The sequence below is a fragment of the Mandrillus leucophaeus genome, unplaced genomic scaffold (genome assembly GCF_000951045.1).
Source record: "Mandrillus leucophaeus isolate KB7577 unplaced genomic scaffold, Mleu.le_1.0 Scaffold616, whole genome shotgun sequence".
NCBI lineage: Eukaryota > Metazoa > Chordata > Mammalia > Primates > Cercopithecidae > Mandrillus > Mandrillus leucophaeus.
Genome location: NW_012106653.1, coordinates 455,110 through 483,093, shown reverse-complemented (window position 1 = coordinate 483,093; position 27,984 = coordinate 455,110). Strand labels below are relative to the sequence as shown.

The window sequence follows — 27,984 nt, the reverse complement described above, 5'->3', positions numbered from 1 at the left end:
CTGGAAACTGATGCATGACTAAAAGAAGGTGGACTTCTTCCACAAGTCATAGAAAATCACACCTGCTGTCTACTATGGCAATGAAATTTTATTCTAGTAATCCTAATGGCAAAACCATAGAATTTCATGATGTGTTTAGGTATCAGTGAAGAAAAAGTCAAGAGTTATATATTTCTATTTCTGGATCCCATTCCTCATTCTCCTCAAATTTTCCTGTTCACTAGACCTGAATTCTCAAGATTTTAAGGAGACGATTCAAGAAAGATAAGATTTCTATACATAATAGAGAAAATTCACTGAAGAGTAATCAGATTACCAATGGATTGAAGATATCGTCATATCTCATTCAGCTTTGGATCCTGTGTATGTAGCATGGGTCTCAGTAGATTATTTTGGCTATCATTTTATGCAAAGTTTTTCATTTATAATGTTAGCCTTTTGAATTGTAAGAATAGTATCACTGAGAATAATCTTACATAAGTTTACATAACTAAGAACTAGATAATCTCTTGAAATGAATATTTAGCTACATAAAGTATACATGCAAAACTTAAAGCATAAGAAATTTACATTTTGGCTTAGGAGATTCACATTATTATTGAATTATGCTATGTCCATCTGCTCAAGTACTGGATATATTTAGGCTCTTGTGAGCCAAATTGAAAGATTCAATGGATTATTCATCTGCTTCATGCTTTGATACATAGAAACATAGAAAGAGAGAGTTATCTTCTCTCTTTGTTTCATGATAAGGAAATTGTAAAATCTGTACTTGGGTTAAGAATGACTTTGTGATTTTCCTCTACACTCTAAAAGAGAGAAAATGGAGTTAAATACAGTAGAGTAAGTGCTTGCATTAATACTAAATTTAAGAATGGCTTTACTTTAACCTAATATCTCAAACTATACATCAGTATATATCCGCATGTCATAGGGGTTAGCTGAAAACTATTAAGACTTGGGGTTAAAAAATAGAAATATGATTTAAGGGATAAGAACTATCAACTTTGTGTGTGTGTATGTGTGTGTGAATGGTTCATTTCCACATGTAAAGTCTACCTAAAATTATGTTGTCTTTGGGGCTGCTCACAAGTATATTTTTTATGTAAGACATGGCCACATGATTTGCATTGGCCAGTGAAATGTGAATATTGTAGTGGGTGCCACTGCTGGAAAGACGCTTCAAGAGTCAGTGTCCAATTTATACATTCCCTTTTTCTTGTCTTGGTGAATATGAATGTGTACATTGAGATGGATCTGCCTTCAGCCAGGCTTTCTCAGTGACTTTGTTAAGTGAACACTCTGAAGGTCCATACTAGACGTATGTAGTGAGAATCAGAGACGTTTGTGCATTAAGCTTCTGAAAGTTGGGGATTTTTGTTATAGCAGCATAACCTAACCTAATGTAACATACCTTGGCAAAACCGAAAATATCCATACAGATTATTTTTGTTTTGTTTCCCTGAAAGATAATGCAAGTTGGTCTGGTGTAAGCATTTATAAGAGAATCTGAGGGAATAAAAATAAATAAAAGACTTTTTGAATTTGAGCTACTTTGAAATTTGTAGACTTTTATTTTAGGCTTCTTTTTAAAGTTTTCAGAAGAGCAGACAACATGTAAAAGGAAGTTTGCTTTGATTACATTGAGTATTTGGCATGCCTGATAGTCAGTGGTTGTAATTTAAATTAGAAAACAACGAGTACTATATTTAGTATTCATGGTTGTTTGTTGACATCCTTTAAAGTTTGTGTAATATTTACATTTTAGAAAGATGTACTGAGCCCTAAATATTTGTGTGGAGAGAAGTATTTTAAAGCACAAAAAACTATAAAAGACTTATTAAAAGAGTTTTATTAAATTCTTCAAGCCCTTAAGGTACACTGAATTTTCTTTTGGGAGCTGTAGATACATTATAATGTGTTAGATTATCTCTTTGGTTATGGAAAAGGCAAAAGAAACTGGCTCTGGGGTCTTTAGCAACTGAAGAGAAAAGTGGCAATTCAGTGAAAAGACTGGCTTTTACAGAATGTGTCACTACTGAGGTGAGTATTGAGAAAACTGGTGTATCTAGTTTTCTCTCTTATCTCTGCTTTAATTCCTGGCAACTCTAGGGAAAGAATTTAGAACTGATGTGAGATCCAGACTGGCCTTTGCCTGTTTCCCATTTTGTGATCCTTTAGGAGGCTATGTCAGATATAGGAAGGACCACAGGGAGTAAGGGCCACTTCAAGGGCTGGGTGAATTTCCAATAACCCCTTCTTGATCTGAGCCATAATCTGCTGCCATGGCTGAATTGATTTTGTGTGATCAATTGTTATGGCCATTTTTTTGTGGCATTTAAAATGATAGAATCTGCTGGGTTATGGTTAATGACTTAAATATTGAACAAACCAGAGTCTGCCAAATGACTTTGCTCTGTTTATTGAGCTCATAGGAAGAACATTTGATTTTTTTTTTTCCAGATGGAAAGAAAAAGAAAATTTCTGTGTGGAATGTCAGTTAATACAAACTTTTCACTAAGTTTCTGTGAGGATTTTTTCACTTAACTCTACTCAATAGTAATTAATTGAGCAGATAGTATACTAGACACCGTAAGGGTAGAAAGATGAGTAAAACTAGCCTCCATCTCAAGGAATTTAGAGTCTACCCGAGGAAATGATAATTTAGTTATATACTTCATCTTGGTATTGCAGATGACTCAGCTCCATTGATATATATGATAGCCTTCAAATGATTTGCAACTGGCAATAAGAAGATAAAGCAAGTTCCTTGATATTAAGAAGTTAAGATGTTTTCAATTTCCAAAAAGTTAAAAATTTACCTCTACCACAAGAAGCAAAGCAATTTGCATCCCCCTCATCCTCAATCCCTGCCACTGAGCATTATTCGAATGGTCCACCCCCTTCTCTGGACCAGTGATGCTTGTATCACTAAGATATAAGTCAAATATATAGTCAGATAGAAGAATTGTTAAACTGCTTTAGCTTGTGATGAATAGTCTTGGAGATTTGGTTGGGAAGGTGTGGAGAGGGGGTTGGGGAGTTGACATTTCAGATATATTTTGATATTTAGAGAAACAAGGAAGCAGAATACTTTATTTTGGTAGCTGTAGCCTTGGCTTTACTTTTGGTAATGACCAAAATTACTAGATGAACGTGTCAGTGAAAAAGCTATAAAAATTTCAGCAAGCTCTATGCTCGTAACACAGCAGTGCTTTTCCATACCTGAGAATCATTGACTCAGCAGATTGAACTCAGTAAACACGCGTAGTAAAAGAGTACAGATGCCCCTCATTCCTGCCCGACATGTTACTTATAAAAGAGTTTCCTTGGCCAATTGACTTACTCTCTTTTTTTAAAAAAGTATAATAAGCCATTTTAAAGCATTTGAATAATTAGTTTTAAATATTATAGCAGATTCAAAGCATCAAATTAGATTAGGAAAAAATTCCTTAGTGTTCAGACATTAGTCAAAAGTGATGGTTAAAAAACACCTGTCCAACAGAGGAGACAGAAAACAAGAATTGGTACAAGAACAAAAGGCTCAGCAACCTGGGACCATTTAAGGTAAGAGGATTGTTTTTCACAGTTTGAGAGTTCCTGAGGGTCTTGCTGTTTCACAGATCAGCCATGCAGTGTGATCCTGTCACACATTGGAGAACAATCAACATCTTGCCATTAGCAACAACTAACTCCCTAACAGAGCCCTTCCTGTGCTCCTCCCCACCCCCAAGCTTCTTCCTGCCCACCATCATTTCCTACTCTGTTCCAGCCCTTGAACTCACTCACGTAGTCTGCAAGTGCATCGTGTGTCTCTTGCCTCTGAGTCTTTCTGATTGCTAATTCTTGAAATCCTTGCTAATTTCTTTTTTCTTTTTTCTTTCTTTTTTTTTTTTTTTTTGAGACAGAGTCTTGCTCTGTCACCCAGGCTGGAGTGGAGTAGTGTGATCTCGGCTCACTGCAACCTCTGCCTCCCAGGTTCAAGCAATTCTTCTGCCTCAGCCTCCCAAGGAGCTGGTACTACAGGCATGCACCACCAAGTCTGGCTAATTTTTGTATTTTTAGTAGAGATGGGGTTTCACCATATTGATGAGGCTGGTCTCGAACTCCTGACCTCGTGATCCACCCACCTCGGCCTCACAGAGTGGTGGGATTACAGGCATGAGCCACGGCACCTGGCCGTCCTTACTAATTTCTAAACATACTTGAATTCTCACCTCATATGTCACTAGCTCTGAGAAGCCTTCACGGAGCAAGGTGGTCTTGGTCATGTGTTCCCATAACACCCTGTATTCCTGTATCTGGTCCATGCTACATTATATTGCAATTGCTTGTTTAATGGTCTCAAGCAGGGTTAGTGAGCTATGGCTCATGAACCAAACCCAGCTCTCACTTATTTCCGAAAATAAAGTTTTAGTGGAACATAATCATGCTTGTTTCTATGGCTTTTTTCATGGTACAGTGGCAGAGTTCACTGGTTGAGACAGACACTGTATGTCACACAAAACCAAAATCTATCTGGACTTTTCCAGAAAAAGCTTCCTGACTCGTGGTCTCAAGAACAAGCAATGTATCTACCATGTTCACCACCGAATCTAATATTTAGCACAGTGTGTGTACCAATAGATGTTCCACATATTTTAAAGGAATTAACTAAAAATAAATACAAAGCAATTGGCCAAGGAAAAATTAAGATAATTAGTCATAATAATTGCACTATTATGTCCTAAGCAATGTCCTAGGTGCTCATGTAACCTTCACAGCAACCCTAGGAAGAAGGCATTATTACACCCAATTTGTAGCTGAGAAACTGAAAGGAAGGTGAATAAATGATTTCTTAAATGTCACCAAGTTTAAATGGCTTACCTGGAGTTTGACCTCAGATTTCCTTTGTAGTAAGGTACTCTGATGTCAGGAGACTGTATAATATGTCATCAGCAAAGAGCAGCCTCTGGCAGTAGAACGCAAGATTCAAATACTGGGTCTACCGAGTACTACTTTTCTGACCTTATCCAGGAAGTCATTGAATTGCTCTGTTCCTAATTTTCCACAGCTATACAAAGTTGTTTACCCTCTCTGGCCTTTGTCTCCACATATGATAAATGCTTTGATTTTAGTGTCTTACTGGAATGCTGTGAAGTTTAAATGAGATACTATACATGCAATGTTTGAAGCACTTGGCACATATGAAATAATGAAGACATGCCCATCATTATTTTATACAAGGCCGCCTCAAAATCTTTACTAATAGCTTCAGAATTTTCAAGAAATTGCATTCTGTTTATAACTTATATTTTACCTAATTTCAAGGAGGATTTTCAGTGCTATTTTGTCTAGTGTTCTATATACTCTGTAAAGGTAAGGAAGTGATTCAAGATATAGCCATATTAAAACAACACGAAGTATTATATCTTATTTTCTGTGATGGGCTAAAAAATCATCTTCCATCATTATTGCCATGAACTTTGGCTACTTTTTGGAGTTTTCCAAATATCATATGCATGATGCCAAATGTGATGCCTGAATCAGCATGTGGTTTACCTCCTAAGGATTTTCATCTGGTTTGTTTTCTGCTGATGTTATTGCCTCTGCTATTGGCCCCAACATTGCGGAAGCACTGGGAAACAGCCAGCCAGCATGCTTCCCCCCTGCCCATATTTTTTTTTTTTTTTTTTTTTTGAGATGGAGTCTCGTTCTGTCGCTAGGCTGGAGTGCAGTGGCACTGTCTCAGCTCACTGCAATGTTTGCTTCCTGTGTTCAAGCGATTCCCCTGCCTCAGCCTCCCAAGTAGCTGGGACTATAGGTGCCTGCCACCGTACTCAGCTAATTTTTTTGTATCATTAGTAGAGATGGGGTTTTACCATGTTGGCCAGGTTGGTCTCGATCTCCCTACTTCGTGATCTGCCCGCCTCAGCCTCCCAAAATGCTGGGATTACAGGCGTTAGTCACCGCACCCAGCCCCATTTTCCCTCTTATAAATAATAGGATCAACCCACTGCATAAAGGAATATGGAAGTCTGGAGTCTACAGCTTTTGGTTTTGTGTTGTTCTTGTTTTCAGATGAAACATCTGCATGTTATCAGGAACCATAAGAAAGTTTCATGAACATTTTTAAAAAATAAAAATATGGCTACTCACTGGAAATATCATTCACCATGCCATTACAGAAATTGATTTTACAGTCTTGCTTCAAATATATCCCAACTTCTTGAAAGTTAAACTTAGCAGAGAGGCAGAGCATTTTATTCATCAAATCATTGTTAGAAGAAGGATTAACTTTATTGGGTACTTGAGTAGAATTTAGCCATAATGATGTAGTTAAGTTTGTTTTTACTGGTCCCATATGGGAATATTAATTTGTCCTGGATCCAAGGTTCTAGAATTCATCCCTACCTTTATCGGCCAGGAAGTCCCAACCCAAAAATGCTAAAAAAGAAATTAAACAAGTGCTGGTGAGGTTGCAGAGAAAAAGGAATGCTTATATACTGATGGTGGGAGTGTAAATTAGTTCAACCATTGTGTAAAACAGTGGAGTAATTCCTCAAAGACCTAAGAGCAGAAATACCATTCAACCCAGCAATCCCATTACTGGATATATACCCAAAGGAATATAAATCATTCTATAATAAAGACACATGCATACATACGTTCATTGCAGCATTATTCACAATAGCAAAGACATGGAATCAACCTAAATGCCCATCAATGGTAGACTGGACAAAGAAAATGTGGTATGTATATACCATGGAATACTATATAGCCATAAAAAAGGATGAGATCATGTCCTTTGCAGGAACATGGATGGAGCTGGAGACTATTATCCTTAGCAAACTAACACAGGAACAGAAAATCAAATATCACATGTTCTCATTTGTAAGTGGAAGCTAAATTACGAGAACATGTGGACACATAGAGAGGAACAACAGATACTAGGACCTACCAGTGGGGTAGAGTGTGGGAGGAGGGAGAGGATCAGAAAAAATAACTAATAGGTACTAGTCTTAATATCTGGGTAATGAAATAATCTGTACAGTAGCCCCCCATGACACGAGTTTGTTTATATAACAAACCTGCACATGTGCCTCTGAACTTGAAATAAAAGTAAAAAAAAAAAATTAAAATGGTAAGTTCTAGTCACAAACAGTTCTGTATTTTGGTCTTAAGATTGTACTGCTACCTGTAAAGAAAGAAATAAAAAAGGGGTATCAGCAAGCTTGTTGATCAATTACAAACTTTGTAAATTAAGAGCATTTCATTTAATGTTCTCTTAATTAACCCTAGTTTTAACTCTCAATAGGAGTTGATGCACTTGACTTTCACCATTTGTGTTTATTACATCGGCCTTATATTTGCCAGCAAGGGATTATCAGTAATAAGCATTTTTTTCATGAAATGATTTCAAAGACAAAACTTTAGTAATTAAGTTGTTAATGTACATTCCAGTGGAGTGTATGGGAAATACTGTCATTTTGCCTCATCATTTAGAGAAAGGGGAGAATCATGAACCATCTGAGTTTAGAAAAGGAGGCAAAATTGGAGGCACAGGCCTTTCATCCAGCAGTAATATTGGAAGTTCTGGTTACAAATGTTATTGGTTTCTTTTGGTGGTAATATATACATGAAAAATGAATCTTTAACCCCCTTTATGTGAAGTTTAAATCTTGCATTGATTGCTGGATGGTGGGACACGTTACAACTTGATTGATGACTGAACTTCCACTGTGAAGTGTTTAAGGGGCAAATATTCAGGCAAGATGAGTTGTCACTGTGTTACTGGAAATACATCTATTATCCTGTCAAGGTAAATCTAAACTCTTGAAATAGGTACTAATGTGGTTTCTTGACCTGAGTGGCTTAAAATGCCAGTTCAGTGCAGAACACTCTATCACAAAACAATCCACTGAGAATATCAACTGAGCAGCATTTCAACAAGCCTAAGTGATGTTGGCAGCCAACTAATGAGGACTTGAAGTCATGAACTGAAGCTCCACAGGCCTGCACAAATTTACACATGCATTTTAACTTGCTTTGGTCTTCAGAATTGCAACTCAAGTTTGGTCAGCAATCAAGTAGTTGAAGGCTTATATTTCTCTAGACAGGTTCTATTTCTGTTCACTATGTGCCCGGGTTGGGAGTGGGGAGGGCAGTGAGAGGGAAGAAATCCTGGGAAAGCTTTGTTATCATTCCTGAAGTGAACCGTGTTCTATTTAGCTTAGAAGCTTGATTCTTGATACTAATAACTGATATTAGGCAGCTCCAGCCATTCTTAAAATCTATCAAGAGAGAGCAAACCTGAGCATTTAATTCTCAGAACATCAGAATCAGTCACTGAGTGGTCTGCTGTGATTGTACTAGGCTAAATTTGGGGAGGTGGCCTCAAGTTTGTCTTAACTTCTTTTTTTAAGGGTTGCATGATAAAATCAGTAAGTAGAATTTTGCTGCAGATACTACTGAATCATGGCTAGAAGTTTTGCTGCTCTACTAAATTTTAGTCAAAGGAGGACTGTGCATTTTGTATTATTTTAGTGTCTATCATTCTTATCAATATCTGTTCATTTAGCTTTATATAATTTCCATGTGAGAGATTAAATGAGTCATGCTACCTTATTATATAGGCAGACTCCAGTCATTTTTTGCATTAAAGATAGGCACTATCTTTTGCATAGTAAAATGACTGTTGCTGAAGCCAACATATAGTGGCTTCAGCAGTAGCCATCTTACTATGACTCATAATTTTATGGGTTGGGAATTCAGGTAGGACATAGCTTGGCAGTTTTTCAGTTGACCTCCCACTGAAGTCAGCTGGTTGAATTCAGCTGACAGTTGGCTGATGTTTGCTCATGATCCTGACACCTTCATGAGAGTAGCTGGAAGGCTGGGCTTATGTGGGATCATCTCCCTTTCCATGTCATCTCCAAGTCTTTCCATATGATCTCTTCAGTAAGATAGTTTTTCTCCTTGTCAGGGAATTCATGGCCATCTTTAATCTGTCACAAATGAATTAGTCAACTTAGTTTCCTTTGAGGTTAAGCACTGAAAAAAAAAAAAAAAAAAGTCAGCATGCCCACTGATGTATACAAACCTAATGTATACTTCATTAATCCCTTACTTTCTACAGCCAGTGAAATTATCATCTTGAGTTGTGCCACTCAAATTTAACCTCTGAACATCTCTTGCATAACCTTCTATCTGGTATCCTTGTCTCCTGCATCCTCCCCAGTACCGCCAAAAATCATTATATTAAAACACATCTGTGATTGTGTCACTTCTCATCAATGGCTCCTATTGGTTTATAAAGCAAAGTCCAGTAGCCTTAGCCTGGCACACAAGGCCTTCCATCATTTGGCTCCAGTCTTCTTTTTAACCATGACACCCACCATTCCCTTCCCAGCTCACCCCAAACCCCTTTGCTAACTGTCATGTTCCATTGCACTCTGACTATACTGTTTCCCAAATGCAACATGCCTTTGCATGACTGTATACTTAGCAGCTCTCTTCTCCTTGAATATTATCCCTTCTCCCCATGTCTACCTACTAATGTGGCCTATTCACCTTTCAAGGTTCCATTCATATGTCACCTGCCTTGCACTCCCATAACACTGTGCTTACATTATCAATACAGGAGCAGATCACTCTTTTGCTGATACTCATTTCTTGTGTGTCAGAGATGCAGAGCAGAGTGGTCAAGAGCACAGACTCTGAGCCAGATTGTCCCAAAGTGAATCCTGGTTTCACAACTTACTAGCTGTACTGGGTTGATTAGTGTTCTCATCCTTCTAAAACCTCAGAATGTGACTGTAGTTGAAAATAGGCTTGTTGCAGATGTCACTAGTTAAGATGAGGTCATACTGGAGTAGGGTGGCCTCTTACTCCAAACTTACTGGTATATCCTTATAAGAAAAACATGCAGAGACAGACATGCACAATGTGAAGAGACACATGGAGAATGCCATACGACCTTAGAGGTAGAAATTGCCATGATGGCATCTACAAGCCAAGGAATGCCAAGGTTTGTGGTGATACCAGAATATTGGAGAAAGATATGGTGTTGATTTTCCCCCAGAGCTTTCAGAGAAAGCTTGGCCCTGCTGACACCCTGATTTTGGACTTCTAGCCTCCAGAACCGTGAGAGAATACATGTTGCTGTTTAAGCCACGTAGTTTGTGGTACATTAATTAATAAATTAATTAAGAAATTAATAAATGAGCTGTATGACTTGGAACTAGTTATTCATCCTGTTTGTGTGTTTTCTCATCTGTAAAATTGTCATAACAATCAACCCAACTTCATAGAGTTTTATACACATTAAATGAGTTAAGATGCGTAACCACTTAGAACACAACCTACACACAATGAATGCTCCCTCTGTACTCTATCACTGATACTTATGTGTATGAATCCTCCCCTAAGGTAGAGATCATGTCCTATTTGGTTTCTATACCTTTTTGAGAAGCATTATGACATAGCAGAAAGAATCAGTGCTCAGAAAAACAAAACCTTGAGATCAAGTTTGGGATGTGGCATTTAAGAGCCACCGTGTGATTTTGAACAACTAAGTTAAATTTGAGCCTCAGTTGCCTTATCTGTAAAATAAACAACTAATGTCAACTTTGCAGTATTCTTGTGGAAATTAAAATTAACATGTATCTGACACATAGTAGGTACTCAAATAATGAGAACTGTATACTCTTCCCCAAAATCACAATAAAGTGCCATGAACATACTAGTTGCTCAAAAATGTGTTTTTAATTGGATCATAAATTAATTGTTTTGTACCCATTTAAATTAACATTTTTGGCAGTTCATTCTATATTTTTCTGCAAAGTGTTTTTGTGGTTTTAAATTTTGTGTCCTTCCACTTAGACTCCAAAGGTCATCCCTATCTTGGATTAGAATGCTGAGTAGAAGCGCATGATTTTTTAAAAATGTATCTTTCATTATTTAATGAACTATCCATCAATCATACCTTCTCTTGTGTTTTGTGAAGGAGGAGAAAATGATTTTAACATTCTTGACAAGCTTTCCATGACTGCATCTTGATGCCAAGTTGGTTTTCTCTTGTTCTCATAACTTTATCAGCAGTCTTGCTTAGAATATTTTATTTTGTTCCTGTTGTGCTGTCACTTTGGAGACAGCCAATCAACCTAAGCATGGTTCACCATGGTGTGTGCCACTCAAATATGCAATAAGAAAGTATTTGCAGCACCAGGCTAGAAGATGAAGTTAATTAATAGAAGTAGGCTGTAAAAAGTCACTTGGGGAAAATGTCAGGAAGAAATGCAACGCCCCATCGCACCACTGCTGTGCTCATTACCAAGCCTGACACAGCACAGCTGGGACATGGCGTTAACAATGGTGCCATGGAGGCCTGCTTGCTCCTCGGCAGCTGGTTATGTCTGGGCTACACTGGGGGCTCCACACTAGACATCATTAGGGGTTTGTAGTGTTGGCTGGCAGCTTTTGATTTTGTTCTTTTAGCCTATTTGTGTCATTACTACCAGTCTGAGACATGAAGATTTTTAACTATGGGGAAAACCGTTGCATGGCTTTAAAGGATTTTCATAGGAGAAAAAAAGAATAGGATTTCATGAGAACCATGTGGTCTTATTAAGACAACTTTCTAAGTCATTACCAAGGAAAGAAAAGTCTTTCAACAGTTAGATGTTACAGTTATACAGAGGGCTGTATTTAAATATTTTTAATCCTATAAAAAGTGCTTCAACCTTTGAAGTTACACACAAAATAATTTAGTCCCAGACCAATTCCATTGGAAATAAATATTCCAAATGAATCTTTTTTCCAATTTCAACTTTGTCAAGATATGTGGCTCAATAAAGATTCTAATGGTGGCAGGTGAGCATAAATATAGACAAGATGGTAATTAAATAGAATTTATCTTTGTAGGAATATAAAAATCATACTTTTTAGGCTAACTTTTTGATAGAAGCTTCAAAGATGTCACATCCTTAATATCTTCAAAACAAGAGGAATACTAACCTAGCAATTGGAAAAAGGATGAAGAAAATTGACAAATTAATTGAAGAAAAGTAAATTGAAACAATCTACTTTTTCAGTTGTACAGTGACAAAGATTGCAAAGATTTTGAAAAACAGGACTCAAAGCTGGTAAGTATACAGAATACATTATCTCTCTAAAATAAGTTAAATTGGTATCATTTTCTAGAAAACAATTTAGCAGTATGTTTATGTTCTTTGACCCAGTAGCTTTATTTCTAGGAATTAGTCCTAAGGAATAATAAGAAATTCACAGTATTAGGAGTAAACACTTCTCACAAAATTATTATAATAGGGAAAAACTAGAAACAATTATAGAAGAATGACTAGATAGCAGTGACAAATCCATGGAATTCTGTACACTTTGATGAATATTTAGTGGTATATGTACATACTCATAATCCAAGTAAAAGAAAATACAGAATTTTAGATGGAATATTACACTGTTGTATAACATAATATTTTTTAAAAATGGGAAAATGCATCAAAGTTCTAATTATTATCTCTGCATGGCAGGATAATGGTGATTTGTGATTTTATTGTTATTAACATTTATCATACTAATTAGCAATCATTATTTCACCATCAGAAACAAATGGGCCATTAATTTTTCAGCCTGGAGGCATTAGAGAGAGGTCCTCAGCTCCACATCGCCTGTGGTATTGGACCCTTCGGAGGCAGTTCATTGGCCATTTGGGCCAGCATGTGATTTGCATGAAGGTCTGATAAGCCAAGGAGGAGAGATCATGAATAGTCCGCCAGGACAGGTTCTCACAGAGAAAAAGACCCAAACAAATAGATATCCACCACTTAACTGCTGTGACCTGTGAGCACTAGGAGATGTGGTCTCCCTTGCTGAGGGAGAGTAAAAGTTAAGGTGGAAAAGTGTACCTGAAAGGAGAACCGGGTTCTAGATTCTAAGACATCATTGCTGGGGAATGAGTACCTCTTATGGGCTAGAGGCTAGAGAAAAGCTGAGCTTCAGTGTCTGGGAGAGCAGACCTGAGGGACCAGTGTTGAGGACTGAAGTCAGGATCTATGGCCAAGAGTGCAGATTTGGCTAGAGAAAAGAGCAGGGCAAAATGAGTTATAGAGCAGTGGACTGTATTGTGTGTTGATGTAAAGAGGAAAGGTTAAGCACTGGGCACCTGCCTCAAAAATGGGCTGATGTCTCCTGGGTTCCCTTTTGAGTTACTTCCAACACAGTTTTTGAGCACCATGGACAGTGGTAATGCTAAAGAGAATGACACATATCAAAGGCTACCAGAGGGGCAGCAGTATTAGTGTGGGGAGAGGAATGGAGTTGGAGGAACAGGGATGGGGCCATTGGAGAGGCACATTAGAAGCAGAAGGAAGGAGGGTGGGCTTCCTAAAGTAGAAAGGACCATCCTTCTCAAGAATGATTGCAAGGCATGCCAAGGACCCCTTGTTTCAAATGCAGTAGTTTGGGGAAGCGAGATGGAAGGCTGGAAGTTTAGCAATGTATTTATTGGAGATTGAGCTAGAGAATGTAATTGTGTTACTGTTACAGTGACTCATTCTTTACTATTGCATTTCCAGGCTGGCATGTCCCGGCAAATGCAAATATATTGAAATGTATGAAGAGTAATGAGGATAAAACATGTAAGTGTCTCTGTGCCTAACAGTAATACAATAAGCAAGGAAATGTCATTTTGTGATTTATATTTTATGATCTTTTTAGAAAGTGCTTTTTCATCCTCAGACATAGCTATAGAAAATTCTCATCTAGTCTCTAAGATTTTGTCATTTCCATATTGAATGATTGCTTTTAGAAAAAATTTTATTTGTTATGGAGACCCATGTATGCACTTCATTTAGGACTAAAGCAAGTTTGAATAACCATATAAAACATTAGAAATAAACTTAATTTGTCTAACACGTTTTGAATATCACATGTTTACTTAAAAAATTAAAATTACAATTATGAAATAAAAGTGACTTATTTAACTGAATTAGTAAACAAAAATACAGAAATTCATTCATCTGCTCATCATTATTAAACATTTATTGACCATCTGCTATACGTCAGGCACTGGTCAAAGAGCCAGCATTTGAATAGAAACCAAGCTGATAAGATCCTACCTAATGGAGCATATATTCTCATGGGGGCAAGAGATAGTGATCTGAAAATTTTTCAGATATTGATGAGCTCTTCAGGGATTTCAAAGTACAGTGATGTGATAGAGACTTCTGGGTGGCTCCTCCAGATTTTGAGGTTGAAGAAAGCCCCTTGGAGAAGGAGCCTGCCTTGTGCACATCTGTGGCAGATGTGGCAGATGGGGGTGGGCATTCCCCGTGGAAGTGGACTGGCTGGAATGGGGAGGTGAGAGTGGGCAGAGAGGCAGGTAGAGGCTGGAAACCAGGCAGGGAGAGGAGGCAGGACTTGTTCTGACTGCTGTGGGCAGGCAATGGAGGGGTTAAAACAGAGGCATTATGCTATCTGATTTCTATTTTTTTAAAAATTACTCTAACCTCTATGTGGAAAGTGGAGTCTAGGGTAGCAAGAGGGAAAACAGAGAACATGTTGGGAGGCTATTGAAATAGGTACATGAGAGATGCTGATGCCTTGGGTGAGGGCTATGGAACTGGAGACGGGGAAGTAGAGGCTGTAAGTTAGAGATGCCTGTGGGTGTGCTCCTGGAAGCTAGAGAGCAGACACACAGGAAGGAGCTAGCCTCAGGGTACCACCAACGGTGAGGTGTCCAGCAGCAGGAGAGGGACATCAAAGGAAACTGATAAAGAATAGAAACTATAGTGGTGTCTCTCCAAGATGAGAGTAAGAATGTCTCAGAAAGGAAGGACTGAGACATCAGTTCAGCCACGTTTAGGCCACCACTGAGCACATGAATTAACTCGAAACTAGTAGTTAAGAGTACATAGCTTCACAACTTGGCCCAACTTGTGAAGTTTGGGCTTCAGCGGTTATCAAATTGATGTCAACCATCCAAAGATCATAAAAGGATGGTTTACAAGGAGGAGTTAAGAGGTTCAAACAAGTGATTTTACTTGATAACTTAACAGTTTAGTGCACTTATGTATAACAAGTAATTTTCTATTATGGAAGTATAATCTTAGGCACGAGTGATGTAGTAGGGAGTAGAATTGTTTCATAGATGATTAGAATGAGAAGAAGTATGAGAGGTTATGGTCTAACACCTTTTTCATTTTTAAATATGAGGAAACTGAGACCCAGAGCATTGAAGAGAATTTGTTCAACATCATATAGTAGCTGATGAAATATTCAAAGCTAGAACCTTGGTCCATGTTTCTTAGGTCAAGTATGTCCTTAACACTCACACACACATACACTCTCACAAGTGCATGTAGCACATAGGACAATATAGCAGTAGTTGATAATTATTTGCTTTCAAAAGTGATTTAAGAGTAATGCTGAAAAACAAACTCTCCTGGAGCATTTTCAAGGTTTATTTGATTCATAAAATTTCAGTCAACACTTCTTTTTCAAGAAGTTCCTTTATGAAGTGAGTTACATTTAACCATATAAGAAGAAAAAAAAATATTCTTTCTGAATCAAAAAATTAGCATAATAGATATCTGCATTAGAGTTTATAATTTTCATTAGAGACAAGAGTTTTTTCCACAATAAATATTATTAGTATTTTCTATTGCCCTGTTATTTGTGTTTGAACATAAGCTAGAGTAGACATAGATAATATCAGATTTGGAATTTACAGCAGAATCTGGTATCAGGCAAAAACACAAAGGAAGAAATATTTAATATTATATATTATAATGTCAATTAGGATCAACTTAGTATAAGTTTATTTGTAGTTCTTGGAATATTTGTAAAATATTTTAGACTACTGAGCACTATGTTTATGTGTGCACTTATGTAAATCATTTTTCATTAAAGTCCCCAGTCGAATAAAGCATGATCATCTAGACATCTTCAGTGCTGCCACACTGCGCAGACCCAGGACATCATTCCTTTGAAGTCCAGCATTCAGGGGCTGCTGTTCACATGGAATATTTTCACAACTCTCCCTGGAGTTGTACAAGTTGCAGCTCTGGCTGTCTTCTTTCTTCTTATATAAAAGATCCTGAAAACCTAAAACAGATTTTTGTTGTACCTACTAAAGTGCAATCACTTAATAATATTTCAAAAGAATTTGGTGACATTTCTGACCGCAGGGATGGGATAAGACAACAGGAAAAGAAAAACTTCAAATCAATGAATAGAAAAGGATTAGAGCAGGGAGTTGTTGGAGAGAAGAGAAAAGATAATGACTTTTAAAGCTCTCCAAATCACATCTCTTGAAAAGTAGATGTTGTACTGAAATATAATCCCCTCAGCATCAAGGGTTTAACATTCGAGTCTTCCTACCTAAATCAGTGGGATTTGTTCCTCCAACTGATGTGCATAAAAACTGAACTCTTAACTAAGTTAAGGAAAAAGTTTTAAACAGAATCTACACTTTAAGCAATTGAATTATGGTAACATGAAGATTTTCCTCATATTTTTTTTCTTTTTTGTGTTCACCAAGTAGTATTTTTAAAAGCCTGGGTGTGCAATTTGTTTGCCTCTTCCTGAAATTTCCAAAACAAATTATGTCTAGCAAAAGGATAAGGATATGATCTCTTATGTGTGCAATAAAAATAACACTCATAATAATATCAACCAAAAAAATAGCACTTTCTATATGCAAGGCACTGTCCCAAATACTTAAATAATTTAGTAACATATTAATCCTCACAACGGACTCTATGACATAGGGTTTATTATTAGTCTCATTTTAAAATGTGGTTAAAGAGTTAAGACATCATTAAATTAAAAACTGAATCATTCTAAAGGAAAATGAAGGCAAATAACTATTATAATGAGTAAATTCAGAAGACAAGTGATTTATGTAACATACAGGATTTTGGTCATTAAAAACATATAAAAGCAAGACAGGCAGCTAATCTCAGTGACAGGGTAACAGGAAGACCTCAGGTCAAATCCAATGAGATCAGATTTGTCAGAAAAAATGATTTTGTCTCCAATCAGTAATGACCTTTCAGCCTGCCCGTGGATTGAGGGAATACCTTCAAAACATTGACTTTATCACTGAGCTGATGAAAATAATGGACTCAGTCAATGAATCAAGACATGTATGTTGAGATTGCTCTAAATTCATGAATCCTGGATTGTAGGGAGTAGGGAGCACTGAAGAAAAGGAAAAAAATATCTATATGCTATCCGTTCTAAAACTGAGACCATCTTTTAATCCTCAGAATGTTATTAGTATTTTCTTATAGATTCCTGACAATGATGCATATGGATGATGTTAAAATATCATTTTTAAAGTTGATTGGTATTACAAGATAGATACCTGTATTAATTTTCCCAATACCTTTCACAAAAAGTCTTTTTTTTTTTTTTTTTTTTTTGAGATGGAGTCTCGCTGTGTCGCCCAGGCTGGAGTACAGTGGCGTGATCACGGCTCACTGCAAGCTCTGCCTGCTGGGTTCATGTCATTCTCCTGCCTTAGCCTCCCGAGTAGCTGGGGCTACAGGCCACCACGCCCAGCTCATTTTTTGTATTTTTAGTAGAGACGGGGTTTCACCGTGTTAGCCAGGATGGTCTCGATCTCCTGACCTCATGATCTCCTGACCTCATGATCCCCGCTGCCTTGGCCTCCCAAAGTGCTGGGATTACAGGCGTGAGTCACTACGCCCGGCCACAAAAAGTCTTTTGTAATAAAAATTATCTAAACAAGTCTCTTAAATGTAGATAAGGTTACCGTATTTTCAGATGCTCCCCTGGGAACAGAGTTGACTCACTGCTTTCAAACTTACAACTCTTGGGTTTTTGTGACCCCAGCACACTAAAGTCAGTATCTGAATCTGCCAACATCTCCCTTGTTATTTTAATCACCTATGATGTTTATAACTTGCAATATGGACTTTTGATGATCTATATTTTCCATGATGAGAAAGACCCCCTTGCCATGAGGACTGCCCATGATCTTTTTGGGAACAGGAAGGCAAAGAGGATGTGTGTAGCAACTGGCTTTGCTGTTTACTGCATGGCACATTGAGCTCTTGACAGTGGACTGTGGAAGGGATACCTTCTATTTCATAGTGTATTGTTCTGCCAATTGCAACTTTTTGCCTTATGTTGGTGATGCATGAGAATAGAAAGTATCAGGCATTGGCTCACTCCAGTTTGGCTTAAAATCCTACGTAGCCCACTCTGCCCAACCTTGAGAAACCCATTTTTTTTTTTTTCTGGATCCTCACTTTCTTCATTTTCAGATGGGAACAATAGGATTTGTGACAAGGACTGAATATTAATCAATTAATTAATATTTTTGCCTGAAACATGTCAGAAAAAATCCCTAAATGCAAAAAAGCTATTATTTAGAGTAGAAAAAATAATGCCAGCTCACTTACTCTTGAGTTCAAGTGAAATAGAAACTTAAAAACTCCACACAAACTTCAGATACTCTCAAAGAGTATATCCCATGCAATCATTATAAGATTTTACTTAAAACTTACCGTCAGTAAATTCAGTGTCTTCTTAATTCACAGTCGTTCCAGTGATAGTAAGCATTAACATCATAAGCCTGACTATTGCCCCATTCCAACTTAATTAGCAAATATAAATGATTTATTGTTCTAAAATCAAAGGATTGAACAATGCAGGGTTCTCAGTGATGAATGACATTTAATCTGTCCACAAGTGACCAAAGATTTGCTATACAGGTACTCAACTTTGGTAAATGTAAACATAAGCAACGTAATCTTTGAAAACACAAGGAAGTAAAATAAAACTTAATGGAAGACTTGCTGGTGAATTTCTAGAGTCAGATATCACTTCCAGTTCTTAGTCCTTCATACTGATGACATTTGGCCCTGCTTTCTTACTTCTTCAAGTTTTCCATCTCTTTCAAGCAAGTTACATCATGGAAGATGCTATGGGAGTTAGAAACACTTGCCCCTGAAAATCTGGTTCTAATTTAGGTCTTCATAATAAAGCCTGACACATTGAAGCAGACAGTGTCAGGAACTGAGACATCAGGGTCAAAGTCTAGAACAAGATGAACAGAAACAGTTGCCTTGGGCTTTGTGGAAGTAAAATGGACATCTGAATGCTACTGGATGAAATAATTGATTTTTCCTGAGGCACGTATGATTTTAGTCCTTAGAACTTCTAAGCTTTTTCAAGTTTTAACTTGCTAAGAATTATTTTTTAATATAAAGTACAGCATGAGAAAATCAGCAGGAGTGTTCTTTTCAGTAGATATCAAAGTTAGATTTTCTATGTTTTAACATTTTTGGAAAATTAAATATGACAGTATTGTTAGAAGATACGCTCTTGGCCGGGCACGGTGGGCTCAGTCCTGTAATCCCAGCACTTTGGGAGGCTGAGGGGGACGGATCACAAGGTCAGGAGATCGAGACCATCCTGGCTAACACAGTAAAACCCCGTCTCTACTAAAAATCCAAAAAAAAAAAAATTAGCTGGTCATGGCGGTGTGCGCCTCTAGTCCCAGTTGCTGGGGAGGCTGAGGCAGGAGAATGGTGTGAACTCAGGAGGCAGAGCTTGCGGTGAGCTGAGATCGCACCACTGCACTCCAGCCTGGACGACAGAATGAGACTCCATCTCAAGAAAAAAAAAAGAAGAGATGCTCTCCTGTGGAAATAACGTTTCTATCAAGTTAGCATTATTTTGTTTACACATGTACCATGTGCACACATGTGCACACAGTCTCACAAATAAATGTCACGTAATAAACGAAAACTAGATAACAATGGCTCAAGAACTGCTCCATGGGTACATATGGGTTGTCTGTTTCTGCCCAACTGTATCATTATTGTGTTTTCCACACCATGGCTAGAGAGAGTGAATCTGAATTTAGAAAGATAAGCTGAAAATAAAAGTGAAAACAGTGGATTTCAAACAGGCAATTATCTTCCAGATGAATTCAATCATAGCAAGAAAAAAAAACCTACAAACAAGCAAAACCACAAAGCAGGCGATCACATCTGGCCTCTGCAAGTCCTTAAGGAAGCTACCACTATGTCTGTGATAATTTTGAATTTATATTCCTCAAAAAAAGAATGTTTTAAATATCTTTCACACTGTTATCCAATATACATTGAGTCACTGACAGACTATGAAGATTTATCTTATGCACCTAGACAGATATGTCTAATTATTTCCATGTTTCAGCAGCATTTGACTTGGAAGAAACAAAATGTAACAATAAAATCCCTCTTACATCAAATCAATGTTTCACTGTGTATTAAGATCTCACCATCTGTGGAGTGTGTTCAATTGGAGATACATCATCCCTCAGTCTAAGCTGTACTACTACAAGTAAATTTCACTCCACATTGGCCTGTCCTAGCCACTCAGGGGTATCTGATAACCATATTCACGCCTCCAGTGTAGTCGCATTGTAAACCCTTGATGTGGTTAAACAGTGCACTTGTTAGTTGCTGTCATTGGCACATTGAGTATTCAATTAGCAGAGTTCCTTTCTTCTGCCGTAAATTCAGAATGGTCCACATTTAAAATTCATCACGAGAATGAAGTAATGTGAAAGAGTGAATTTCTTGAGCTCTTGCAGTTATTCAGATGGGATCTTACCCGTTCTCAATACGCAGAGATTATGGGTTTAAACTCCCACACTGTTGCTGAGATAATGACACCAACTCAAAGCATAAATGTGGACGATCTAAATTTAGTCAGGTAGCAGTGGATTCTCCTGTAGAAATGCTGCCTTTCTGCTAGGAAGGATGAGGAAACGTAGCTAGTCACACATTGATGTAAATTAGTTTTGCTCCTGAAAAAGAGTGTAATGTACAATCTGCAGTAGGCAGCTCTTATTTCTGATAGCATCACAACCTGTTCTCCCAGTGCTGTTTATTGGGTAAAAATTGTTTTATTAGATATTGATTAAATGCCAAACAGCAAGGAAACACCTTTTAGTTTTAAATATATGTATTTTATAGATACAGAAAGATACTATGATGTCTTTATATTAGTTTCTACCATTGAAGGATTTGTTGTCATCCTAAAGGGTCAATGCGTGATGGTAGGTGTGGAATCAGAGAAGACTTGGGTTCAAATCCTAGCTCTACTCTAATAGCCCTGTGAAGGTAGACAAGGTTCTTAAATTGGAAATTCGATTTATTGTGCTGTTAAAGGAATCTTCCTCACCTGATCGTGTTGTTCTTACAGTGAAATGAGATCACACAGTGAAATGGGGGATTGAGTACAGCGTAGATGGCAGTCCCTGACTGTTGTAGTTAGTGGACACAATTGCTCTTATTCTCTGTGCTGAAGAGTAGGTGTTTATAAGGTCACCTGCTCTTATAGGATTTTTCTAATAAGAATTGCTTCAGGATGCTGTAAATCTGTCATCTTGTGACTAGGTGCTCAAAGTCTTTGTCTCCCTCCCGTTGGTTCTGTCCTTTCTGAAAACAACTTATTTCATTTCTTAAATAATTTGCTGTCCCCACTCCATCCTGACAGAAAAGTTCAGAGGAGACATGATTTCCTTGGAGACTCAGAGATGCCATAACTTACATATAACCACACAATGGCCCATGTGAGCTAGGTGGCTAAATGCCGAAATACTTTTGAGAGACCAAAAATATCGAAGAAGTAGAGGCAATGTATTGTCCCTGGGAGGCAGGACGCTATGAGTGGGTGATAGAAGTGGCTAAGGAAGCAGCATCAGTCCACACCACGAGGGGAGACCAAACCTCCCCACATAACACCAGCTGCCCGAGCAGGCCCTTGGACTCCACGTTTGCAGTGGGTAGGGAAAGAAAGGCCTGTCCAGAAAACAGGAGCATGGAGCTCCTTAGACTTGAAACATAGACCCAAGTCTGCCTTTTACTAATTGCATATAGTGGATACATCATTTGCTTTCTCTGAGTCTTGGTTTCCTTATCTCCAAAATGAAAATCACAGACCTGTCTGCTTATGGGAATGAAATAAGATGTCGTGTGTGAAAGCACTTGGTAACCTGTGGTTCTGCTTAATACTAACCACTCCATGGCTCTGAAATCACACACTGAGGGGCATGTGAGGCAAAAGATGAAGCAAAAACTCCCTTTAATCCTCTGTGGTTTGGCTTCTCAGTTGTACAAGAATTGCCTAAGGTACTGGTTTAAAATACAGATTTCAGGGTTTCACCCCATAAGTTTCTAGTTTCTTTGGCCCATGGCGGAGCCTGGAATCTGCATTTTAAACAAACATATAGGTGATTGGTTAGAACTGGTTGGTCCCTTGGGCCACATTTTGAAAACTGCTGTTCTGCCCCTCTTAGCCAGACCACTGGAGATGGGTGTGTTTTGGGGGATTACTAAGAGCTAATAATGTGGAAAATCATATATTGTAGGCTGGAAACTTTGATACCTCTATTGTACTTTAAAATTTGGAAAGCTTATAACAAGTTGAATAGGGCAAAAAAGTTTTCTTTGCCCAAGTGAGGCATAGTTTTTAAAGGTGAGGGAATGAAGTAAACAGATAAAGGAAGAAAGTCAGATAGATAAGATCAACATATTTACTCTTAGTAGTGTCTTTAAACTCTCAGCTGCAAGTATCATAATTTGCTTTGATAAGTTTTTTAAGTTAGTGAACAAAAGATAATTTAAGTTTCAGTTGAGCAGACAATAATTTATTGCTTTTGAAATGCTGGCTGCCCTGTACAGGATTGTCTCAATCTTTAACTGTCTCCAGTTCATGAAACCCAAGGCTACCTATTGACAAGGGAAGAAAAAGCTTTTCTGAGGTACATGAAAAGATTCAGGCATTTTAAGGTTCTCAATCATATCACCTTTTCTCTCTTAGGTTTTAAGCTGAAGGATTCCATTTGAATTTGCACGTTTTGTTGAAATTAAGTGGAGGGCCTTTCCGAATTGTCAGCTTTTATTTCTTGCCCATTCAAGCTTCCATTTAGAATTGGTATAAAATTAAATCTGCAGTGGAACTATAGCTATAATTTTTAAATCAATATGGATTTTGATTGTGCAAGTGGCATTCTTATGAGTAGTGGAAGCTAACAACAAAACAGTGTCACATATAATAACCTCATGAGTGTTAAGAGTCAGTCTTACTGGCTTTTTTTATTCCAATGTTTATGAAATTTTTAAATCACCAAAGTCAGTCACATCTCAGCCTGTGTAAAATTCTCTAGCTCTTAGGCTTTTTTCATTTTTCTTTCAGGTCTCAGTTCATATATTAAATGTGGTTCTAAGGGTTCCAAACTACCCCTTGCAAAGGAACCCCTTTCATCTCTATCACTTTATTTGGCTTCATTTTCAAGCACTGTCCGAATTGTCAAGCATTTCATTTCATGTAGCACTGTCTGAAATTTTCTTATCTGTGTATGCATTTATTTACTGTCTTCCTCTTCCTATGGAATGCAAAGGTTATCAGAGCAAGGACTTTTGCCTATCTAGGTTATTGCTCTTTCTAGGACCTGAAGCTATACCTGGAACACAGGGAGAAAACTAATAAATATTTACTGTATATATGAAGAGGAGGAGTTAATATAATAGGCACAGTTTTCTCAGGGCTCTATATTCTGTCCTTTGCCTATTACTGAAGTCTGCTGGAGGAAGATTGGAGGGACTTAAATGGATCTCACAGCTCTTACACATTCCTTAACTAAATGGCTTCCACAGTTCCTCTCTCTCTTGTAATGTTCTGTGGCTTCACACCTCGAGCCAGGTGTCTGCTCAATTGTGATTTATGCAGCCCAGTTCCAAATAGCAGTGAAATAGTGACTGAATAGTAAAGGGCCACAGGTGCATCTATGAGGCCAGGGTCAGGGGGAAATGGTCTGTGCCCTTTCATTTCCCTCTCTTTCCTCTACTTTTCTTAGCTAGGAGGTATCCTTATGTGTCACCTGTCTGAAACCTGTATACTAATGTTGCTCCAATCCTCCCATCTTTCCAACATGATAGTTTCCCACCTGGTGTCTGAGCAGTATTTTGGAAGAAAACACTCTTATTTTCAATTCCAAAACAAAGATAGCCAGTGATGTATGTTGCAGAGAGAAAAGGAAGATAGGCAAGGACAGGATTTGGAATGGAGGCAAGAGAACATTGTTTTAGAAAGGCAGGGATTTGGTGCGCAAATCAGATTGTTCTGCCTTCTCCATCCAACTCCAGAAAGACTTGAAGAACTCTCATCTTTGAGTGGCAGGATCAACTTCCATGCCCTGAAATTTCCATTTGGTCCTCGCATATTCAATATGGAGCAGAAACCAGTGCATTTTGTCAGTATAGGCTAGCATCACAGAAATGAAAAAAAAAAAAATGACAGTAGACTATAGCTCGTTTTGATTAGTGGACATTTTTACAATAGACCCTTAATTATTCAGTCACTATTTCACTGCTACTTGGAACTGACCCTGTTAGTCTTAGTCATCTATGTTGCATGTCTTCCCTTCACTTGTAAACTCTCCATCTAGTGGTTTTCCCAGATGCTGAATTTGCCCCCCACCACTGCCCCAAGAAATAAACAACTGATTAAAAATAGAGCAAATTTTGGCAAATGCTGTCTGCAGCCTATTTTAGAAAACACACACCATATTATCTAAGCGGTGTCTGAAGCTCTTTAGTGAGGCATATGTAACTATGTGGTGGAACGACTTCAGGGATCACAGCATGGAGCATCGGCAGTGACATCTGGAGTCTTTCATTATGCAGTTACTGGTGCTGCACAGCCTCCCACTCACCTTGGTACCTGCACACACTGCTGTTTCTCCTGCAGCCCCTTGTGTGGCTGCATCTGTATGGTGGGAAAGCTAAAAATATCTACCGAGATGGCAATGTAGACTGACATTAGCTCATAATCCTTGCAAGCTGCACATGTGTGTTAAAAAAAAAAGAAAAAAAGAAAAAAAATCCCAAAGAACTAACATCCCAAATGATTCAGGTTTCTGTAGGAACTAGAAACAGAGAAGTAGACTCAAGATCAAAACCAAATAGTGCCCTCAAATTATTTTTTGAGATCTTATACCCTTAGAATCAGAGAAACTGTCCTTTTTCTTGCCCATTAATTCACCCTAAGTATTAGTTTAAAAATACAATGTTGCTGTGTTGTCATGTATCCAACTAGTTGATAAAACTACAAGATTTTAATAAACATAAATTTTTATTATTTTGCAGTTGATATTGAAACAGAACACTAGTGAAAGAATTTTAGTTACTCATTTTTTTTCCAGAAAAAATGTATTTTAATATGAAAATTGTATATTTGGACACAAAAACTACTATACACAACAAGAAACCATGATTTGATCAATTATGACATTATTATCTCTTCTAAAAACACAGAAATAAGCAATTCCAAGAGGAAAAAAGAAGTCTGTAAAGTCCTATTCAGTTTACTTTTTTAAGGAAAATGATATTTATTTGACTCAGGTCACGGTTCCATTGTGTCTACTTTCTTTGTAAGTTCAGCTTTGGTGCTACCTAATCCTCTCTTTGCTTCTTCAATTTTCACTTGAGCAAGAGATGGATTCAGCATTAAATCTAAATAGAACTCCATTTTTGTCTTCAAAGGTATGGTCTGTCATTTTAACTCCGCCAGTTTCTCTGATACCGCTACTAGGGACTGATGAAATGGAGAAGCATCCATGCCTCTAGCTGAAAGTGGCTCCTCTGCAGCTTTGATTTCAAATCTGAACTCTTCTAACTTTGCTTTTCCTGTTCTGAAGATGACCGTTGACTTTGGCCCTTTCCAAAGACACATGAAATTCTACTTTTTTGAGATCCTGTTGTTGAGATTTTTCTAATACTAATGTTGCGGTTAGATTTTTTTTTCAAGATTTTCCCATTCAGTCTTCATTTCCTCAGTTTGGGATTTTGTTTGAAAAGATCAGATGTCGAATTATTCACTGCAGGGATAAACCTCGCTAGTGAGGTATCTTTGGTTTCAAGGGTCATGCGCTGTCAACCAAAGCATTCGAATACGTGGAACCCACGCTGGAGAGATTGGCAGGGGGAAAATTCACACTCCTCATGAGAAGGTCTTGAAGAGGCTTGGCTTGTGATTCATATTCACTTGCTTTCTGTCTGTTTCAAGAGGTTCACCTCATACTGTGGAATGGGATTACCTCCATTTTTTTTTTTTTTTGATCACACAGCAACCTGCACCTCTTTCTCCTACTGGGGCTCCATAGCTGATGCTTCTGCCACTTCACACAGAACTCCTCATGGAAAAAGTGCCCTGCAAGCCCCTTATTTATTAATTTTCATTTCAAGAATATTATTTTATTATCTTCAAATTTTATTTTATCTAAATCTTATCATCCATAAAAAAAGAAATGAGAACACAAATTTGTGGGAATGTGTTTTTAAAAGAATCCTGCTAACATACATACATTTCATCTCTTAACCCTTTCTGACTCCCTGTATATTTTTATTTTTTCCAAATGATTCAATCCCAACATGTCAGTAGCGACCTCCCATACACACCAAGAAGCTTCTGCCGTCTGGTTGTATATGTGGAGGACGTGGCAGTCAAGATCCCCAGAAGGATCAAACCCCCCGGCCAGATCCCAGCTTCCAGATCTGTTTTCTCAAAAAACTTGAAAGTTGGGATGGAGTATAACAACTTGACACCATCATCAGTTCAGTTAATGGTTGTTTCTCTTGCTTCCCAGAAAGTTAGTTTGTTTTTTGTCTTTTTATACCGGAGTAATGACATTACTTGACTTGAGCATTTCCCTGCACTCATTTTTAATTATTTATTTATAATTTTTTATTTTTAATGTTTGTGGGTACATAGTAGGTATACATATAGGGTACATGACACGTTTGGATACAGGCATACAGTGTGTGATAATCACATCATGGAAAATGGGCTATCCATCCCCTTGAGCCTGCACTCATTTTAATTAGCAGTCATTTTGTTTTTACAGAAATAATCTGGCATTAACCTCACAGTTTTAATAAAATGTAGACTAAAATTCTCTATTAATTACACAAGTAAAATAAGGATCTAATGAAATCTGTGGCATGATTTCACCATCCTTTGAAACTGATTTTGAAAAGTTGTCTCCCAGTTTAATGTTGGAAGCTGGTCTTCATACATCCCAGAAGTGTTCATCGTGTTCATGTAACCTCAAGCATAGGCAACATTTCCCTCATTCATGTTATTTCACCAGCTCTATTAGACCCTCAGACAAATTATATATACTTAACAGTTTGCCTTTTAAAATATGTTTGTATTATCTATAATCAATTTTTTAAAAATCATTTTGTCAATTAGTGCATATTTCATGAGTATCTATGATGTTACCAAGCCCTCTGAGAAATGTTAGGGATAAATTGATAAATAACAGTCTAATTCTTATGGAATGTACATAGAAAATAAACAGTGTTTGACTTTTCTGAGGCCTTTTTTTGTTCTGCAAAATAGGAATCAAAATGTTTGCATAGTTTCAATATGTTATAGACATTTTAAGTGGCGTATAAGTGATTTCAGAAGAAGAAAAGCTTACACTTATGTAACTAGTCTTCTGAATAATATCTACACAGTCTTTTACTGTAATCCAAGAGTACTGAGATTAATTGGAGCATTTCTTGACCCTCCAATAATAGGAGACATTCAAACGTGTTATTAACATAATCTGCCATTGTAGAGAACAGCTGAAATAATGTGATATGAATATCATGATCAACCTTGATGGAATAAACATCTTCCTACAGATGCACAGTGAGATGGGGATGAAAGCCCTTTTTCTGTGTCAAGCTTCCAAAAATGGTTAATTTATTACTCTGAATACTTTAGGCAAGTTACAAAGAATGGAATGAAGAAGGATGTGAATAATCTAGGTAATTAAACCCTACTGTGCAGCTTCTTTGAAAGTTAGTCTAGGGTTTATGCCATAGAATTATGTAAGAATCTGTTAAGAGAGCTTATTGTTTAATTGTTCTGGTCTATATAACAGTGTTAACTAAAACATAACCT

General features: G+C 37.5%; 1 protein-coding gene and 1 pseudogene across 1 annotated transcript in view; one reads left to right on the top strand and one right to left on the bottom strand.

The window, feature by feature from the left end:
• The window catches only part of KCNB2 (potassium channel, voltage gated Shab related subfamily B, member 2), a 393,327-nt gene that overhangs the window by 44,445 nt on the left and 320,898 nt on the right, over positions 1–27,984 (top strand). The window lies entirely within an intron of this gene.
• On the bottom strand, positions 25,432–26,080 carry LOC105553913 (annotated as a pseudogene).